The sequence below is a fragment of the Tachyglossus aculeatus genome, chromosome 16 (assembly GCF_015852505.1).
Source record: "Tachyglossus aculeatus isolate mTacAcu1 chromosome 16, mTacAcu1.pri, whole genome shotgun sequence".
In the NCBI taxonomy this organism is placed as follows: domain Eukaryota; kingdom Metazoa; phylum Chordata; class Mammalia; order Monotremata; family Tachyglossidae; genus Tachyglossus; species Tachyglossus aculeatus.
Genome location: NC_052081.1, coordinates 41,651,642 through 41,666,088, shown reverse-complemented (window position 1 = coordinate 41,666,088; position 14,447 = coordinate 41,651,642). Strand labels below are relative to the sequence as shown.

Sequence of the window (14,447 nt, the reverse complement as noted above, 5' to 3'; positions counted from 1 at the left end):
TCCCTGTCCTGCATGGGGCTCAAAGTCTTAATCCCCATTTTACAGATGAGATCACTGAGGCACAGAGAAGGGACTTGCCCAAGGCCACACAGGAGACAAGTGGCAGAGCCAGGATTAGAACCCATGACATCCCAGGCCCATGCTCTAGCCACTGTGCAATGCTGCTTCCTTATTGGTAAGCATATCCCTATTCCCTCTAGGAATGTATTTCCCCAACACATGGCTTCTGGGGGTGAGAATGTTCAGAGGAACATCTGAAAGGTGGACCAATTCTCCCAGCTGCAATATTTACTGAGCACCTACTATGTGCAGAGCACTTTACTGAGCCCTTGGGAGCATACAATATAGAAGAAGCATGGCCTAGTGGAAAGAGCATGGGCCTGACAATCCAAAAACCTGGATTCTAATCTCTACTCTGCCTCTTCTCTGCTGTGTGACTTTGTGCAAATCGCTTCACTTCTCTGTGCCTCAGTTCCCTCATGTAGGAAATGGGGATTAGGACTGTGAGCCCCATGTGAGACACAGACTGAGTCCAGCTGATTATCTTGTATGTATCCTCGTGCTTAATACAGTGCCTGGCACATAATAAGTGCTTCAGTACCATTAAAAAAATGTCAAAGGCCTGGGTTTGTGCCACTGAGGTGTTTATATTCTAATGAGAGACATGTGGGAACAAATTGTCTAATATACTTCATGTAAAAGAATAAAATCAAAAAAATCCCCCAAGTAAACAATTAAATAAGCAATGAACTAAACAGATAAACCGACATGCAAGTATAGAGGTGGGGTTTTGTTTTGTTTTGTTTTTGATACTTGTAAAGCGCTTACTATGCGCACTGTATTAAGTGCTGAAGTAGATTTAAGCTAATCAGTTCAGACAGAGCCGATTTCCCTCATAGGGCTCTCCCCATAATAATAATAATAATAATAATGTTGGCATTTGTTAAGCGCTTACTATGTGCAAAGCACTGTTCTAAGCGCTGGGGGGGATACAAAGTGATCAGGTTGTCCCATGTGGGGTTCACAGTCTTAATCCCCATTTTACAGATGAGGGAACTGAGGCTCAGAGAAGTTAAGTGACTTGCCCAAGGTCACACAGCAGACATGTGGTGGAGCCGGGATTCGAACCCATGACCTCTGACTCCAAAGCCCGTGCTCTTTCCACTGAGCCATGCCCATTTGATAGATAAGGTAACTGAGGCACAGAGAAGTTAAGTGACTTGTCCAAGTTCACACCGCAGACGAGTGGCGGAGTCAGGATTATAACCCAGATCCTTCTGAATCCCAGGCCTATGCTCTATCGATTGGGCCATGCTGGGGCTCTTGTCACTTGGCACCTTCCCCTGCAAGAATCCAGGATTACTCAGGAACTCTCCTCCCTTTAAAAAGTGCCCCAGTTTAGCTGACGGGCCGGAAGGTTGACGGGGGTGGTGAGGAGAGGGAAAGAGGGGCGAAGAGAACAAAGAAATAACCTGTGCCAGAAGAACCCGCATAAAGTAAATTCTCCACCCATACCAGTAGTTCTCAAGAGTCCTTCCGCCCACGTCCTCCCCACCCCACCACCACAGTCTCTCTCCCGATCCCATCTTGCCCCACCTCTTTCCCAAATGGGTGCTGTTCTCCAATGCCTGCGCTCTTTCTCCTTTCCCTCATTCATTGGTATTTATTGAGCGCCTACTGTGTGCAGAGCACTGTACTGAGCACTTGGAAAGTACAATTCGGCAACATATAGGGACAGTCCCTACCCAACAAGAGGCTCACGGTCTAGAAGGGGGAGACAGGCAGCAAAACAAGGCAAGTAGGCAGGTGTCAATACCATCAATTCCCTCCCTCTGATCCTTCCCGCTCCTTGCTCCCAGGGTCTACTCTGGGCTTCTATTCTTTCTCTTGATTTGGTAGGAAGATTATTTCGGAGAAGCAGCGTGGCTCAGTTGAAAGAGCGCGGGCTTTGGAGTCAGCGGGCAGGGGTTCAAATCCCGGTTCCAACAATTGTCAGCTGTGTGACTTTGGGCAAATCACTTAACTTCTCTGTGCCTCAGTTACCTCATCTGGAAAATGGGGATTAAGACTGTGAGCTCACCATGGGACAACCTGATCACCTTGTAACCTCCCCAGCACTTGGAACATGTGCTTTGTACATAGTAAGTGCTTAATAAATGCCATTATTATTATTATTATTTTCCTTGGGCTCTGCTCCAACCCCATTTCCCTGATTTTTTGCAAATGACAAACAGCTGGAGGAATGCCTCCCTATGAAGGGAGTGTTGGGTGGTCCTGGGATCACTGCGGAAGGGGCAGCAGAGGGCAGGCATACAGGTTCACCTGTATACTTAGTCCCACTCCCTAAATGCGTAGGGACTCATCTTCCCCCTCCCTCCCTTATGTACAAATCCTTATACTCAACTGCTTCCCTTACTTGTAATTTATTTTATTGTGTATCTTCCCCAAGAGCCTGTAAGCTTCTTGAGAGCAGGGATTGGGTCTACTTATTCCATTGTACTCTCCCAAGTGCTTAGTATAGTGCTCTAAGGGCAGCGCAGCCTAGTAGAATGAGCACAGGCCTGAGAGTCAGAGGACCCAAGTTCTAAATTTGATTCTGCCACTTGCTTGCTGTTTGACCATAATAATAATGATGGCATTTGTTAAACGCTTACTATGTGCAAAGCACTGTTCTAAGCGCTGGGGGGGGGATACAAGGTGATCACGTTGTCCCACGTGGGGCTCACAGTATTAATCCCCATTTTACAGATGAGGTAACTGAGTCTCAGAGAAATTAAGTGACTTGCCCGAGGTCACATAGCAGACATGTGGGGGAGCTGGGATTAGAATCCATAACCTCGGATTCCCAAGCTCGTGCTCTTTCCACTGAGCCACGCTGCTTCTCACCTTGTGTTCTGTGGGTCACGTCTCTGTGTCTCAGTTTCCCTATCTCTAAATTGGGGTTACAGACCTATTCTCCTTCCCCCTTAGACTGGGACCCCCGTATGAGATAGGGTCTGTCTCTGACTTGATTATTTTGTATCTACCCCAGTGCTTAATGCAGTGATTTTTTAAAAAAATTATAAATGGTATTTGTTAAGCACTTATGTATCAAACACTGTTATAAGTGCTGGGTTAGATACAAGTTAATCAGATTGGCACAGTCCCTGTCCCCCATGAGGCTCGCAGTCCAAGTAGGAGGGAGAACGGGAATTGAATCCCCATTTTACAGATCAGGAAACTGAGGCCTAGAGAAGTGAAGTGCCTTGCCCAACGTCACACAGCAGGAGAGTGGCAAAGCTGGATTAGAACCCAGATCCTCTGACTTCCAGGCCTGTGCTCATTCCAGCGCTTAGAACAGTGCTTTGCACAAAGTAAGCACTTAATAAATGCCATTGTTATTATTATTATGCGGCAGTGCTGTTTGGCACAGGGTTGGGTGCTTAACAAATACCTCAATTACATTATTATTATTGCTGTGCCCAGAGTAAGTACCTAATAAATATCATTGGTTCGCTGCTGACTGAATGCTAAACAAATAAATGGAAAAAAACCAACTTCAGCCATTAGATAATGAACAGCTGCACCCCACTTTCCTCCTTGCTTCTTGCCTCCTCTGCCCCGTGGGAACGTGGCTGGCAGGGACACGGCTGAAACCACCAGCATCACAATCAATTCAATCAATCAGTCGTATTTATTGAGCTCTTACTGTGTTCAGAGCACTGTACTAAGCGCTTGGGAAGTACAAGTTGGCAACATATAGAGACGGTCCCTACCCAACAGTGGGCTCCCGCAAGTCCAAGTGACCAGATCGCAGCTCATCCATTATTTGCAACAGGACACTCCATCATCATCAGTAAACATATGGAATTCCCTCCTCTAGGATGTTGACAAGCTTAAAATATCATTAGGTGCAAGAGGTGCTTGGATAAATCATCATCATCAATCGTATTTATTGAGCGCTTACTATGTGCAGAGCACTGTACTAAGCTCTTGGGAAGTACAAATTGGCAACATATAGAGACAGTCCCTACCCAACAGTGGGCTCACAGTCTAAAAGGGGGAGAAAGAGAACAAAACCAAACATACTAACAAAATAAAATAAATAGGATAGATATGTACAAGTAAAATAAATAAATAAATCGAGTAATAAATCTGTACAAACATATATACATATATACAGGTGCTGTGGGGAAGGGAAGGAGGTAAGATGGGGGGATGGAGAGGGGGACGAGGGGGAAAGGAAGGAAGGGGCTCAGTCTGGGAAGGCCTCCATGAAGAAGCATGTGTGATGGGTTTCTAGATAAATGTTTGTGATGTAGAGGGGGGAATTAGGGCTATTAGTTGATATTCTAACCACTAGGACAGTTGTCTCTTAATTAGGGTTATCCTTAAGCACCTACTATCTATCAGTCAATCAAACAATCAGAGGTGTTTATTAGGTGCTTACTGTGGGCTGAGCACTATCATAAGTGCTTATGTTACCAGTTTGTACTTCCCAAACTCTTAGTACAGTGCTCTGCACACAGTATGTGCTCAATAAATATGATTGAATGACTGAATGAAGTGCTTGGTAGAGTACAGTACAACAGAGATGTTCAATGTGTCCTCTGCCCACGATGAACTTCCAGTCTAGAGGACTAGAAATAATGATAATGATAGTATTTGTTAAGTGCTTACTATGTGACAGGCACTGTACTAAGCACTGGGGTGGATACAAGCAAGGCACTAGAGTAAATCCATGCCCTACAGAAGCAGCGTGACAGTGGAAAGAGCCCGGGCTTTGGAGTCAGAGTTCATGGGTTCGAATCCTGGCTCCGTCATGTGTCTGCTGTGTGACCTTGGGCAAGTCATTTAACTTCTCTGAGCCTCAGTTACCTTTTCTGTAAAATGGGGATTAAGACTATGAGCCCCACGTCACAACCTGATCACCTTGTATCCCCCCCAGCGCTTAGAACAGTGCTTTGCACATAGTAAGTGCTTAACAAATGCCATTATTATTATTATTATTATTATTATTATTATTACAGTGAGTTCACCATCTAAAGGGACAGCAGCTATCTTACTGCTATTTGACAGATGAGGAAATTGAGGCCTAGAGAGGTTAAATGATTTACCCAAGGTCCCGCTGCAGATTACCAATAGTATTTATTAGATTAGACTGTAAACTTCCTCTAGTCTGTAAATTTATTGTAGGTGGGGAACGTTCCTAATATCTCTTGTGTGTTGTACTTTCCCAAGTGCTTAGTACCGTGCTCTGCACACAGTAAGCACTCAATAAATACGACTGAATGAATGAATGGTGCAAGGGAGGCCTATAATGGTCTGATTTATAGCCACATCTTGGCTATCCCTGAACACGCTGAGTGACCCTTCCCCGTCCACAAAATAGCCCGGTGAACAAATTTCAAAATCCCTCTCAATCACCAACACTTTCTTTAGTCTGCAAAACTTCCTGAGCATTTTCTTCATGGCAGCAGAACCCTATCACCTAGAGATCTAGCAATTAAATCTCTGGGCTCTGGGGCAGGACCGCCCCTACTACAACCAGGAGGTTTTTTTTTTTTTTTTGCAGGCCCCAGGGCTTATCCAGGACTGCAGTTTGGCCCCACATCTTGAGAAATAAAAACAGATTTTGCAGGAGACAGAGTTTATGGCCAATTTGTACTTCCCAAGCACTTAGTACAGTAAGTGCTCAATAAATATGATTGAATGAATGAATGAATATGTTTTGTTTTGTTGTCTGTCTCTAGATGTTGCCAGCTTGTACTTCCCAAGCGCTTAGTACAGTGCTCTGCACACAGTAAGCGCTCAATAAATATGATTGAATGAATGACTATGTTTCGTTTTGTTGTCTGTCTCTAGATGTTGCCAGCTTGCACTTCCCAAGCGCTTAGTACAGTGCTCTGCACGCAGTAAGCGCTCAATAAATATGATTGAATGAATACTAAGCGCTGGGGGGGGGTACAGGCAAATTAGGTCGGACACAGTCCCTGTCCCATGTGGGGCTCACAGTCTCGGTCCCCATTGGGACTGTCTCTATGTGTTGCCGACTTGTACTTCCCAAGCGCTTGGTACAGTGCTCTGCACACAGTAGGCGCTCAATAAGTACGATTGATTGATTGATTGATTTTAGAGATGAGGTAACTGCGGCCCAGATGAGTGGAGTGACTTGCCCAAGGTCACACAGCAGACGAGTGGTGGAGCCGGGATGGGAACCCATGACCTTCTGATTCCCAGGCCTGGGCTCTATCCACAACGCCACGACGTGTGAGTGCATAACAAATACCACAATTATTATTATCGGCAATAATATATTATATATTATAATAGCATATATTATAATTATAACATATAATTAATATGATAATACTACATATTATATGTATATTGTATGTATATGTATAATATACATATTGTATGTATATTATATGTATATGTATAATATACATATTATATGTTGCCAACTTGTACTTCCCAAGCGCTTAGTACAGTGCTCTGCACACAGTAAGCGCTCAATGAATACGATTGATGATGATTGATGATGATATTATATATTATAATTAGAGCGCTATATACAATACAATACTATTAATATATAATTAATATATAATAATATTATCGATAATAATAAAAAAATAGATTTTTCAAGAGCCTAATGGGATTATTTGGAGACGTTTTGAAGCGTCTTGTGGAAGACACGGTTAGTTATGGAAGTAAAAGAATTTTACTAAAACGTAGTCGGTAGTTCAGACTCTTTGCTAGCGGAAACACCCTTCTTCATCCCAGACCGAACAACTTCCCCTTCTCGATCTCTCTTCCCTTCCTGGGCTTCACGCTCCCCGGCCCATCATTCACTTCATTCACAATATACATTCACCTGTATATATGTATATATGTTTGTACCTATTTATTACTCTATTTATTTTACTTGTACATATCTATTCTATTTTATTTTGTTAGTATGTTTGGTTTTGTTCTCTGTCTCCCCCTTTTAGACTGTGAGCCCACTGTTGGGTAGGGACTGTCTCTATATGTTGCCAATTTGTGCTTCCCAAGCGCTTAGTACAGTGCTCTGCACATAGTAAGCGCTCAATAAATACGATTGATGATGATAAATGAATGAATATGTTTTGTTTTGTTGTCTGTCTTTAGATTTTCCAGCTTGTACTTCCCAAGCGCTTAGTACAGTGCTCTGCACACAGTAAGTGCTCAATAAATACTCTTGAAAGAATGAATGGCCAGCTACAAGCAGCCTGAAGGCCCAAAGAGATCCTAGAGAACTGAGAGGGGACAGGAAGATGTGAGGGGTGCTCAAGGGTGGGAGAGGATCTAGGGAAGACAGATTCTATCTCTGCAGCCGCCTTCCCCCGCCCCATTTTTATGTGGATACCTCCATAAAGGGGAGACATTTCTTCATTCTCCTTAAGGCCTACCCCAGGGGACGGGAAGATGTGAGGGGCACACAAGGGTGGGAGAGGATCTAGGGAAGACAGATTCTATCTCTGCAGCCGCCTTCCCCGGCCCCATTTTTATGTGGATGCCTCCATAAAGGGGAGACCCCCTCTCCCCCTCTCCATCCCCCCATCTTACCTCCTTCCCTTCCCCACAGCACCTGTATATATGTATATATGTTTGTACATATTTATTACTATATTTATTTATTTTACTTGCACATCTCTGCAGCCGCCTTCCCCCACCCCATTTTTATGTGGATGCCTCCATAAAGGGGAGGCTTTTCTTCATCCTCCCTAAGGCCTACCCCAGGGGACGGGAAGATGTGAGGGGTGCACAAGGGTGGGAGAGGATCTAGGGAAGACAGATTCTGTCTCTGCAGCCGCCTTCCCCCGCCCCATTTTTATGTGGATACCTCCATAAAGGGGAGACATTTCTTCATCCTCCCTAAGGCCTACCCCAGGGGACGGGAAGATGTGAGGGGCGCACAAGGGTGGGAGAGGATCTAGGGAAGACAGATTCTATCTCTGCAGCCTCCTTCCCCCGCCCCATTTTTATCATCACCATCATCAATCGTATTTATTGATTTTTATGTGCATGCCTCCATAAAGGGGAGACCCCCCTCCCCCTCTCCATCCCCCCTCATCTTACCTCCTTCCCTTCCCCACAGCACCTGTATCTATGTATATATGTTTGTACATATTTATTACTCTATTTATTTTACTTGTACATATCTATTCATTTTATTTTGTTAATGTGTTTGGTTTCGTTCTGTCTTTCCCTTCTAGACTGTGAGCCCACTGTTAGGTAGGGACCGTCTCTCTATGTTGCCAACTTGTACTTCCCAAGCGCGTAGTCCAGTGCTCTGCACACCGTAAGCGCTCAATAAATACAATTGATTGATTGATCGATCCCTGTTCTGCTGCCTGCTGGGCGACTTTGGGCTAGTCACGTCAATCAATCAATCAATCGTATTTATTGAGCGCTTACTGTGTGCAGAGCACTGTACTAGGCGCTTGGGAAGTACAAGTTGGGATAGAAGTACAAGTACATAAGGGATTGATCCCTTATGGATTCATCCTCCCTTAGGATGAATTTTATTTTATTTTGTTAGTATTAACTAACTAAATAATTTATTTTATTTTGTTAGTATGTATGGTTTTGTTCTCTGTCTCCCCCTTTTAGACTGTGAGCCCACTGTTGGGTAGGGACTGTCTCTAGATGTTGCCAATTAGTACTTCCCAAGCGCTTAGTACAGTGCTCTGCACATAGTAAGCGCTCAATAAATACGATTGATTTATCAGAGCTCACCTCCTCCAGGAGGCCTTCCCAGACTGAGCCCCTTCCTTCCTCTCCCCCTTCTCCATCCCCCCATCTTACCTCCTTCCCTTCCCCACAGCACCTGTATATATGTATATATGTTTGTACATATTTATTACTCTATTTATTTATTTACTTATTTTATTTGTACATATCTATTCTATTTATTTTGTTAGTATGTTTGGTTTTGTTCCCTGTCTCCCCCTTTTAGACTGTGAGCCCACTGTTGGGTAGGGACTGTCTCTATATGTTGCCAATTTGTACTTCCCAAGCGCTTAGTACAGTGCTCTGCACACAGTAAGCGCTCAATAAATACGATTGATGATGATGATGAGAGAAGCAGCGTGGCTCAGTGGAAAAGAGCCTGGGCTTTGGAGTCAGAGGTCATGGGTTCAAATCTCAGCACCGCCCATTGTCAGCTGTGTGACCTTGGGCAAGTCACTTCACTTCTCTGGGCCTCAGTTCCCTCATCTGTAAAATGGGGATGAAGACTGTGAGCCCCCCATGGGACAATCTGATTACCTTGTAACCTCCCCAGCTCTTAGAACAGCGCTTTGCACATAGTAAGCGCTTAATGTATATATGTATATATGGTTGTACATATTTATTACTCTATTTATTTATTTATTTATTTATTTTACTTGTACATTTCTATCCTATTTATTTTATTTTGTTGGTATGTTTGGTTCTGTTCTCTGTCTCCCCCTTTTAGACTGTGAACCCACTGTTGGGTAGGGACTGTCTCTATGTGTTGCCAATTTGTACTTCCCAAGCGCTTAGTACAGTGCTCTGCACATAGTAAGCGCTCAATAAATACGATTGATTGATTGATTGATTAATAAATGCCATCATCATCATCATGATGATCCTCCCTGAGGCCTACGCCTAACCTCACGTCTAAGAGGGGATACGTCCTCCCTACCGGAAGCTTGCCCCCATACTATAGAGTTTTATTCCCTACAGAGGATTTTCCATTTATTTTCCCCTTTTCTTGGGAGATTTTCCATTTATTTTCCCCTTTTCTTGGGAGCAGTGGAAATTCACCCCTCAGGCCCAGCTCCCTCGGCCCCTCAGGCCCTTCCTTTCCTCCCAGCCCCCCCCACCACCTTCCTTCCCCCGCTTCGCGAGCGGGCGGCCCACGTGACCAACGCCCGCCAAGCTCGTGACGCCAACGGCGGCCGCGGTGGCCGCGGGGGCTTCTGGGACTTGTAGTTCCGCCCCTCGCCTGGCCGGCCGTCGCGGGGCGGTGCCCGGACTACACGTCCCAGCAGGGAGCGGGGCGGTGGCGGACGTCGGAGGGAGGGGGGGGGAGGCTGAGGCGCTGGCGAGGTCGGGCCCGGTTTCGCCGTTGCGAGGTGGCTGCCGTCGTGTCGGCCGAGGGCTTCGGTGAGTGAGGCGGGGGAGCGGAGGGGGGGGGGCTCAGCGCCATCTTCTCCGTCCGGGGAGGGGGTCCCGGGCTCCCTCATCTTCATCAATCGTATTTATTGATTATTTATTGCCCCCTTCCCGCCCCCGGGGCCGCTCCTCGGGCCTGCGGCCTACCCGACCCCGACGCCTTTCCCGCCCCCGTCCCCTCCCCTCAGCAGGCCGCAACGACGCCGGCCCGGCCCTCCTCAGGCTTACAATAATCCTGGCGGTAGTTGGGAAGCGCTTACTATGTGCCAAGCACTGTTGTAAGCGCCGCGGAGGGGGATGCAAGGTCATCCGCTTGTCCCGCATGGCGCTCCCAGGCCTCCTCCCCATTTTACAGATGAGGCCCAGGGACGTTAGTAATCACGATGGGGCTTGTTAAGCGCTTGCTATGTGCTAGGCGCTGGTGTAGATACAATAATATCATTTACTAAGCGCTTGTAGATACAATAGCATTTATTAAGCGCTTATTATGGGCAAAGCACTGTTTTTAGGTTACCCAGGCTTCCTCCCCATTTTACAGATGAGGCACGGAGACGTTAATAATCATGATGGTGCTTGTTAATTCATTCATCGTTAAGCGCTTGCTATGTGCTAAGCGCTGGTGTAGATACAATAGTAGCATTTATTAAGCGCTTCCTATAGGCAAGGCACTGTTCTAAGGTTATCCAGTTGTCCCGCTTGGGGCTCACAGGCTTCAGCCCTATTTTACAGATGAGGCCCAGGGACGTTAATAATCACGATGGTGCTTGTTAAGCGCTTGCTATGTGTTAGGCGCTGGTGTAGATACAGTAATAGCATTTACTAAGCGCTTGTAGATACAATAGCATTTATTAAGCGCTTATTATGGGCAAAGCACTGTTTTTAGGTTACCCAGGCTTCCTCCCCATTTTACAGATGAGGCACGGAGACGTTAATAATCATGATGGTGCTTGTTAATTCATTCATCGTTAAGCGCTTGCTATGTGCTAAGCGCTTGTGTAGATACAATAATATCATTTATTAAGCGCTTACTATGGGCAAGGCACTGTTCTAAGGGTATCCAGTTGTCCCGCTTGGGGCTCCCAGGCCTCCTCCCCATTTTACAGATGAGGCCCAGGGACGTTAGTAATCACGATGGTGCTTGTTAAGCGCTTGCTATGTGCTAGGCGCTGGTGTAGATACAATAATAGCATTTATTAAGCGCTTCCAGTGGGCAAAGCGCTGTTTTAAGGTTATCCAGTTGTCCCGCTTGGGATTCCCAGGCTTCCTCCCCATTTTACGGATGAGGCACGGAGACGCTAATAATCATGATGGTGCTTGTTAATTCATTCATCGTTAAGCGCTTGCTATGTGCTAAGCGCTTGTGTAGATACAATAGTAGCATTTATTAAGCGCTTACTATGGGCAAGGCACTGTTCTAAGGGTATCCAGTTGTCCCGCTTGGGGCTCCCAGGCTTCCTCCCCATTTTACAGATGAGGCCCAGGGACGTTAATAATCATGATGCTGTTTATTAAGCGCTTGCTATGTGCCGAGCGCTGGTGTAGATACAATAATAGCATTTATTAAGCGCTTACTATGGGCAAATGCACTGTTTTAAGGTTATCCAGTTGTCCCGCTTGGGGCTCCCAGGCTTCCTCCCCATTTTACAGATGAGGCCCAGGGACGTTAATAATCACGATGGTGCTTGTTAAGCGCTTGCTATGTGCTAAGCGCTGGTGTAGATACAATAATAGCATTTATTAAGCGCTTGTAGATACAATAGTAGCATTTATTAAGCGCTTATTATGGGCAAAGCACTGTTTTAAGGGTATCCAGTTGTCCCGCTTGGGGCTCCCAGGCTTCCTCCCCATTTTACAGATGAGGTCCAGGGACGTTAATAATCATGATGGTGCTTGTTAAGCGCTTGCTATGTGCTAAGCGCTGGTGTAGGTGCAATAATAACATTTATTAAGCGCTTACTATGGGCAAAGCACTGTTTTAAGGTTATCCATTTATTTATTATCTATTTATTTATTTTACTTATTTATTTATTTTACTTGTACATATCTATTCTATTTATTTTGTTAGTATGTTTGGTTTTGTTCTCTGTCTCCCCCTTTTAGACTGTGAGCCCACTGTTGGGTAGGGACTGTCTCTATATGTTGCCAACTTGTACATCCCAAGCGCTTAGTGCAGTGCTCTGCACACAGTAAGCGCTCAGTAGATACGATTGATGATGATGATGATGATGATCCAGTTGTCCCGCTTGGGGCTCCCAGGCTTCCTCCCCATTTTACAGATGAGGCAGAGGGACGTTAATAATCATGATGGTGCTTGTTAAGCGCTTGCTATGTGCTAGGCGCTGGTGTAGATACAATAGTAGCATTTATTAAGCGCTTCCTATAGGCAAGGCACTGTTCTAAGGTTATCCAGTTGTCCCGCTTGGGGTTCCCAGGCTTCCTCCCCATTATACAGATGAGGCACAGGGACGTTAATAATCATGATGGTGTTTGTTAAGTGCTTGCTATGTGCTAAGCGCTGGTGTAGATACAATAATAGCATTTATTAAGCGCTTCCTATGGGCAAGGCACTGTTCTAAGGTTATCCAGTTGTCCCGCTTGGGGTTCCCACCTTCCTCCCCATTTTACAGGTGAGGGAACCGAGGCGCAGAGACGTTAATAATAATGATGGTATTAAGCACTTGCTGTATGCTAAGCGCTGGGGTAGGTACAATAATAATAATAGCATTTATTAAGTGCTTACTATGGGCAAAGCACTGTTGTAAGTTTATCAGGTTGTTCCGCATGGCGCTCACAGGTTTCATCCCCCTTTTACAGATGAGGGAACCGAGGCACAGAGATGTTAATAATAATGATTGTATTTGTTAAGCGCTTACTATGTGTTAAGCGCTGGGGTAGGTACAATAATAATAATATTAATGGTGGTATTTATTAAGCGCTTACTATGAGCAAAGCACTAGTCTGAGATTATCCGGTTGTCCCACATGGGGCTCACAGGCTTCATCCCCATTTTACAAATGGGGGAACCGAGGCACAGAGGCGTTAATACTCATAATAATAGCATTTATTATGCGCTTACTATGCGCAAAGCACTGTTTTAAGGTTATCCGGTTGTCCCGCTTGGGGCTCACAGGCTTCGTACCCAGTTTACAGATGAGGAAACCGAGGCACAGAGACGTTAATAATAATGGTGGTATTTGTTAAGTGTTTGCTATGTGCTAAGCGCAGGGGTAGATACAAGGTTATCAGCTTGTCCCACATGGGGCTCACAGGCTTCATCCCCATTTTACAGATGAGGTAGCTGAGGCACAGACACGTTAATAATAATGTTGGTATTTGTTAAGCTCTTACTATGGGCTAAGCACTGGGGTAGATCCAAGGTTATCAGGTTGTCCCGCATGGGGTTCACAGGCTTCATCCCCATTTTACAGATGAGGTAGCTGAGGCACAGACACGTTAATAATAATGATGGTATTTAAGCGCTTACTATGTGCTAAAGCGCTGGGGTAGATCCAAGGTCATCAGGTTGTCCCACGTGGGGCTCACAGGCTTCATCCCCATTTTACAGATAAAGTAGCTGAGGCACAGACACGCTAATAATAATGATGGTATTTGTTAAGCGCTTACTATGTGCTAAGCGCTGGGGTGGATCCAAGGTCATCAGGTTGTCCCACGTGGGGCTCACAGTCTTCATCCCCATTTTACAGATGAGGTAACAGGCCGAGAGAAGTTAAATGGCTTGCCCAAAGTCACCCAGCAGTCAAGTGGTGGAGCCGGGATTAGAACCCAAGACTTTTGACTCTCAAACCCGGGCTTTTTGCGCTAAACCACTATGTGGTTATCACCCCCCCCTCAGCGGGGAACAAGGTGGTGGGGGGGGGGGGGGGGGGCACACGACACACTATAATAATAATAATAATGTTGGCATTTGTTAAGCGCTTACTATGTGCAAAGCACTGTTATAAGCGCTTGGGGGGATACAAAGTGATCAGGTTGTCCCATGTGGGGCTCACAGTCTTAATCCCCATTTTACAGATGAGGTAACTGAGGCTCAGAGAAGTGAAGTGACTTGCCCAAGGTCACACAGCAGACATGTGGCGGAGCCGGGATTTGAACCCACGACCTCTGACTCCAAAGCCCGCACTCTTTCCACTGAGCCACGCTGCTTCTCACTATCGATTGTCTCCTCTAGCCCCGTTGGCCTGCGAAGATAGCCCCCCAATACCCCCCGCCCCGTGTCAGCCCCACCGTGGCCCACGTTCATCCCCGCCCCGATTCCCTCCAGTCAGCGCCTCGGCCAC

The 14,447-nt window shown here is 45.8% G+C and overlaps 1 protein-coding gene across 4 annotated transcripts in view; it reads left to right on the top strand.

Annotated features, from left to right (window-relative positions):
* Positions 1-10,057: 10,057 nt before the first annotated feature.
* The window catches only part of THRAP3 (thyroid hormone receptor associated protein 3), a 65,642-nt gene continuing 61,252 nt past the window's right edge, over positions 10,058-14,447 (top strand). For all 4 annotated transcript variants that reach the window (XM_038758380.1, XM_038758382.1, XM_038758378.1 and 1 more), the window contains exon 1: positions 10,058-10,140. The gene's annotated coding sequence lies outside the window, so the exon portion shown is untranslated. The remainder of the gene's footprint in view (positions 10,141-14,447) is intronic.